We start from the raw sequence: 7,541 nt of genomic DNA on the forward strand, positions 1-7,541 counted from the left end.
GCAGGAACTTCCTGCGAAAGGCTTTCGCAGGAAATCCGCGTCCCATTGCAGGTGAAGTGTCAGGCGCAACGTTTTTGAGGGGAACCGTAAATAAAGAGTGCGGATCCTCTGCCTCCAGCGTTTTCATTGGTCATCGTCAGTATAAGTGCCATGTCATCAGATTTTTTTAATATATTAAAAATATACATTTAATAGGAAGTATAACGGACGTTAAACGGAAGCGGTTTGCGTGCTTAGTAACACAGCAGGGTAAGCGTACTGAGTAAAGTCTATGGAGCCCACCGTCATCATTCGTGCGTTGTATCAACTCCATCCATCTCTTTTATCATCTAATTTTAGGGTTTTACAACAAAAATTAATCATATCCAAAGATCAAGTGGACCACACCACCTGAAACAGTGTGAATTGAATTCTACCATTGAAAAGTTGTTGGGGCCCACAGAAGTTTTATATCAAGATGATATTTTTTTTAACCATTCATCCATGTCTTTGTGATCTTATGAACAGTTTGGATGAAAAGTAAATATCATTGGGGGCTTAGAAACATTTCAATGGTGAAAATCAATACTTCCACTGTTTCCTTTGGTATGGTCTACCTGAGGTTTTGATATACTTCAGTTTTGGGCTCAATCGCTAAAATGATTTGAAAAAATGGATGGACGGCGTGGATAAATCACAAGAATTCACAGTGGGCCCAACAGAGTTTACTCAGTACGATAAGACTCGTACGCAATCTGATTTCACGTTAGAGATGCAAAAGATGCAAATTTCCAGCCAAAGCCTTTTGCAATAAGATCCTGCGTAGGATTCCGGATGGGCCCACTGCAATGTTTGTGATAAATCTAACCCATTTATCGATTTTTAGATATCATTTTAGGACATAATACCAAAACTAAGCTGTATACGAAACTCAAATGGGCCACACGAGAGGAAACAATGGGGATTTAGTGTCCACCATTGAAATATTTATATGGCCACAAAAGTTTTGCATCGGTCTAATATTTTGGTGTTTTCCCTTCATCTTAGTAAAAATGACCTTACAAACAGTCTGAATGGCATATAAACATCAAGACGCCTAGAAAGGCTTCAACTATAGGAATTTCTTTCTCCACTGTTTCATCTTGTATGGCCTAGTTGAGTTTTTTATCATTCTAATTTTTGGTTATATGTCTTAAAATGAGCTCTAAAAGTGGATGAATGGATTGAAATTCTTATAAACATCATGGTGGACCCTACCATACATCCCAGTGCTGGAACTTCATGTAAAAGGCTTTCCCCGGTGAATCCGCGTCCACGTTTTCCATTGGAAACGGACTGGCTACTCCCCTGCCACTCGGTATTATGTGGGCCCACCATGATGTATGTGTTTCATCCATGCCGTCCATTTATTTTTCTAGATCATTTTATGATCTGAGACAAAAAATGAGGTATAACCCAATCTCAACTGGACCACATTACATGAAATAGTGTTGAATGAATGTTGACCATTAAAAACTTTTTGGGGGCCATAAAAGTTTTGGATCAAGCTTTTCCCTTCATCTGGGTCTTTATAACCAAACCAACAGATTGGATGTCAAATAAACAGTACGGTGGGCCTTAAGAGGACTTAAATGATGGATATCTAATCACCATTGTTTTCCTGTGGTGTGGTCCATATGAGATTTATATCCCTTTCATTTTTGGGGTCAACCCCTAAAATTATATGTAAAAATAGATTAACGGAATGGATGAAACACATACATCATTGTGGGGCCCACAGAGTACCGACCACCACCACCACCGAGCTGGGGGGGGGGGGGGGGGGGGGAGTAGCCAATTCATTTCCATTTGGGATTCAGTGCCACATTGGGTAGTGAGACTCGATACTGAAGTGATGTCACCTATTTATATGGGTCCCACTATGATGTATGTTTTATATTCAGACCGTCCATCCATTTGGAGAGATCATTTTAGGGCATGAGCCAAAGAATGAATCAGATCTAAAACTCGAGTGGACCCCACCACAGAAAATAGTGGAGAGAGTCGCACCCACCATTTATTACGACTGAATCCAATCCAAACCTCGTCACTTTGTCTACTGAACCCCGTCACTTTGTACTGCAATCCCGTCACTTTATCTACTGAACCCTGTCACTTAGTGTTGCAACCTCGTCACTTTGTCTAGTGAACCCCGTCACTTTGTACTGCAACCCCGTCGCTTTGTCTACTGAACCCCGTCACTTTGTACTGCAACCTCATTACTTTGACTACTGAACTCCGTCACTTTGTACTGCAACATCATCACTTTGTCTACTATATCCCGTCACTTTGTACTGCAATATCATCACTTTGTCTACTGTACTTCGTCACTTTGTGCTACAACCTCATCACTTTGTCTACTATTCCCCGTCACTTTGTGCTGTAACCTCGTCACTTTGTCTAGTGAACCCCGTCACTTTGTACTGCAACCCCGCCACTTTGTCTACTGAACCCCGTCACTTTATAATACAACCCTGTCACTTTGTCTACTGTACCTAGGGGTGTACACGAGTCGATCCGAGTCGAACTGGGCTCAACCCAGCCCAGCCCGGTCACTAGCCACACCCAGCCCAAACCCGGCCCAGCCCGACCACCGGGCCAACATGTATAGCACGAACCTGGCCCGGTCAACAATCGGGCGAGTTTTGGCCAGTTTCGAACCTTCGAGTTTGGGCCAGTTTTGGGATGAGTCAGGCCAAGTCGGGAAAACCTACAAAACCAAAAATAGCTGAAAACTTACAACAATAACATAAGAGTAAGAATTTTTTTTTTTTTTTAATCCCTCTTTAAAATGTCCACAATTTAAAGCTGAAAATGGGATTGTATGTCCAAGATCGGATCCAACGCCATCACCAATCAGTTTGAAAATCAGAAAAAACAGCTTGAGATGTCATCCATGGCTAGATCTGATTCAGAAGTAGCAAAAAGAAATAGCCAAAACCCCTTAAAATAGTAGGTCCGCTTGAACCACAAAAATAACTGAAAATCAGATCGTAAAGTTAGGATAAGCAAATCACATATCTCTACGCAGATCTAACCTCAACAAAAACTGCTCGAAATCCGATCGTAGCTACAAGATTCAATACAATAACATGAAAAAAAACCACAAACTTCACTGTAAGTCCGATCATAGATTCAAGATCAGATACAATAAAATAAAACCTTGTCATAGATTAAAGATCCACAACAATAACATAAGAAAAACAACAAAATTCACAATAAATAAATAAACAACTCAAAAGACTACATATAACAGCTGAAATCCCGATCGTAGGTTCAAGATCATATTCAATAACGCCACCACATAACATGAAAATCAGAAACAGATAACGAAAATCTCATCCACAGTAAGATCTACACCGTAAATAAAAGATAAAAATACAAAGTGACGGGGTTCAATAGACAAAGTGATGGGGTTGCAGTATAAAGTGACAGGGTTCACTAGACAAAGTGACGAGATTGCAGCATAAAGTGACAGGGTATAATAGACAAAGTGACAAGGTTGTAGTACAAAGTGATGGGGTACAGTATACAAAGTGACGATGTTGCAGTACAAAGTGACGGAGTTCAATAGACAAAGTAACGGGGTTGCAGTACAAAGTGACGGGGTTCAGTAGACAAAGTGACGGGGTTCACTAGACAAAGTGACGAGGTTGCAACACTAAGTAACAGGGTTCAGTAGATAAAGTGATGGAGTTGCAGTACAAAGTGACGGGGTTCAGTAGACAAACTGACGAGGTTTGGATTCGATTCAGTCGTAATAAATAGTGGGCGTGACTCTCTCTACTATTTTCTATGGTGGGGGTCCACTCGAGTTTTGGATCTGATTCATTCTTTCGCTCATGCCCTAAAATGATCTCTCCAAATGGATGGACGGTGTGGATACAAAACATACATCATAGTGGGACCCATATAAATAGATGACATTACTTCAGTAGCGAGTCTCACTAGTCAATGTTTCACTGAATCCCAAATGAAAATGAAAGCAGATTGGCTACTCCCCCAACCACCAGCCCGATGGTGGTGGTGGTCGGTACTCTATGGGCCCCACCATGATGAATATGTTTCATCCATTCTATTAATCTATTTTTACATATAATTTTAGGGGTTGATCCCAAAAATGAGAGGGATATAAATCTCATATGGACCACACCACGGGAAAACAATGGTGATTGGATATCCATCATTAAAGTCCTCCTAAGGCCCACCGTACTGTTTATTTGACATTCAATCTGTTGGTTTGGTCATAAAGACTCAGATGAAGGGAAAAGCTTGATCCAAAACTTTTATTGCCCCCAAAAAGTTGTTAATGGTCAACGTTCATTCAACACTATTTCATGTAATGTGGTCCACTTGAGATTGGGTATACTCATTTTTGGTCTCAGACCATAAAATGATCTAGAAAAATAAATGGACGGCATGGATGGAACACATACATCATGGTGGGCTCACATAGTACCGAGTGGCAGGGGAGTAGTCAGTCCGTTTCCAATGAAAACCGTGGACGCAGATTCACTAGGGAAATCCGTTTTTCCAGCCAAAGCCTTCTACAGTAACATCCTGCGCAAGGATTCCGGATGGGCCCACTGCGATGTTTGTGATAAATCCAACCATTTATCTATTTTTAGATATCATTTTAGGACATAATACCAAAACTAAGATGTATACAAAACTCAAATGGGCCACATGAGAGGAAACAATGGGGATTTAGTGTCCACTGTTGAAGTTGCAGTACAAAGTGATGGGGTTCGGTAGACAAACTGACGGGGTTCACTAGACAAAGTGACGAGGTTGCAACACTATCTGATTTTCATGTTATGTGGTGGCGTTATTGAATATGATCTTGAACCTAAGATCGGGATTCAGCTGTTATATGTAGTCTTTTGAGTTGTTTATTTATTTATTGTGAATTTTGTTGTTTTTCTTATGATATTGTTGTGGATCTTTAATCTATGACAAGGTTTTATTTTATTGTATCTAATCTTGAATCTATGATCGGACTTACAGTGAAGTTTGTAGTTTTTTTCAGGTTATTGTATTGAATCTTGTAGCTACGATTGGATTTCGAGCAGTTTTTGTTGAGGTTAGATCTGCGTAGAGATATGCGATTTGCTTATCCTAACTTTACGATCTGATTTTCAGTTATTTTTGTGGTTCAAGTGGACCTACTATTTTAAGGGATTTTGGCTATTTCTTTTTGCTACTTCTGAATCAGATTTAGCCATGGATGACATCTCAAGCTATTTTTTCTGATTTTCAAACTGATTGGTGATGGCGTTGGATCCGATCTTGGACGTACAATCCCATTTTCAGCTTTAAATTGTGGTCATTTTAAAGAAGGATTAAAAAAAAAAAAAATTCTTATTCTTATGTTATTGTTGTAGGTTTTCAGCTATTTTCGGTTTTGTAGGTTTTCCCGACTCGGCCCGACTCATCCCAAAACTGGCTCAAACTCGAAGGTTTGAAACTGGCCGAAACTCGCCTGATTGTTGACCGGGCCGGGTTCATGCTATACATGTTGGCCCGGTGATCGGGCCGGGCTGGGTTTGGGCTAGGTGTGGCTAGTGACTGGGCTGGGCTGGGTTGAGCCCAGTTCGACTTGGATCGACTCATGTACACCCCTAGGTACAGTAGACAAAGTGACAAGGTTGCAGTACAAAGTGACGGGGTTCAGTAGACAAAATGGTGGGGTTGCAATACAAAGTGATGGGGTTCACTAGACAAAGTGATGAGGTTGCAGCACAAAGTGACGGGAAGCAGTAGACCAAGTGATGAGGTTGTAGCACAAAGTGACGGAGTACAGTAGACAAAGTGACGATGTTGCAGTACAAAGTGACGGGGTACAGTAGACAACGTAATGATGTTGCAGTACAAAGTGACGGAGTTCAGTAGTTAAAGTAATGAGGTTGTAGTACAAAGTGACGGGGTTTAGTAGACAAAGCGACGGGGTTGCAGTACAAAGTGACGGGGTTCACTAGACAAAGTGATGAAGTTGCAACACTAAGTGACAGGGTTCAATAGATAAAGTGACGGGATTGCAGTACAAAGTGACGGGGTTCAGTAGACAAAGTGACGATGTTTGGATTGGATTTAGTCGTAATAAATGGTGGGTGCGACTCTCTCCACTATTTTCTGTGGTGGGGTCCACTCGAGTTTTAGATCTGATTCATTCTTTGGCTCATGCCCTAAAATGATCTCTCCAAATGGATGGACGGTCTGAATATAAAACATACATCATAGTGGGACCCATATAAATAGGTGACATCACTTCAGTATCGAGTCTCACTACCCAATGTGGCACTGAATCCCAAATGGAAATGAAAGCGAATTGGCTACTCCCCCAACCACTAGGTGGGTGGTGGTGGTGGTCGGTACTCTGTGGGCCCCACCATGATGTATGTGTTTCATCCATTCCGTTAATATATTTTTACATATAATTTTAAGGGTTGACCCCAAAAATGAAAGGGATATAAATCTCATATGGACCACACCACAGGAAAACAATGGTGATTAGATATCTATCATTAAAGTCCTCCTAAGGCCCACCGTACTGTTTATTTGACATCCAATCTGTTGGTTTGGTTATAAAGACCCAGATGAAAGGAAAAATTTGATCCAAAACTTTTATGGCCCTCAAAAAGTTTTTAATGGTCAACGTTCATTCAACACTATTTCATGTAATGTGGTCCAATTGAGATTGGGTTATACCTCATTTTTGGTCTCAGATCATAAAATGATCTAGAAAAATAAATGGACGGCATGGATGAAACACATACATCATGGTGGGCCCACATAGTACCAAGTGGCAGGGGAGTAGCCAGTCCGTTTCCAATGGAAAACGTGGACGCGGATTCACCGGGGAAAGCCTTTTGCATGAAGTTCCAGCACTGGGATGTATGGTAGGGTCCACCATGATGTTTATAAGAATTTCAATCCATTCATCCACTTTTAGAGCTCATTTTAAGACATATAACCAAAAATTAGAATGATAAAAAACTCAACTAGGCCATACAAGATGAAACAGTGGAGAAAGAAATTCCTACAGTTGAAGCCTTTCTAGGCGTCTTGATGTTTATATACCATTCAGACTATTTGTAAGGTCATTTTTACTAAGATGAAGTGAAAACACTAAAATATTAGACCGATGCAAAACTTTTGTGGCCATATAAATATTTCAATGGTGGACACACTAAATCCCCATTGTTTCCTCTCGTGTGGCCCATTTGAGTTTCGTATACATCTTAGTTTTGGTATTATGTCCTAAAATGATATCTAAAAATAGATAAATGGGTTGGATTTATCACAAACATCGCAGTGGGCCCATCCGGAATCCTGCGCAGGATCTTATTGCAAAAGGCTTTGGCTGGAAATCTGCATCTTTTGCATCTCTAACGTGAAATCGGATTGCGTACGAGTCTTATCGTACTGAGTAAACTCTGTTGGGCCCATTGTGAATTCTTGTGATTTGTCCACGCCGTCCATCCATTTTTTCAAATCATTTTAGTGGTTGAGCCCAAAACTGA

Source organism: Magnolia sinica, chromosome 17 (assembly GCF_029962835.1).
Source record: "Magnolia sinica isolate HGM2019 chromosome 17, MsV1, whole genome shotgun sequence".
Taxonomy (NCBI): Eukaryota; Viridiplantae; Streptophyta; class Magnoliopsida; order Magnoliales; family Magnoliaceae; genus Magnolia; species Magnolia sinica.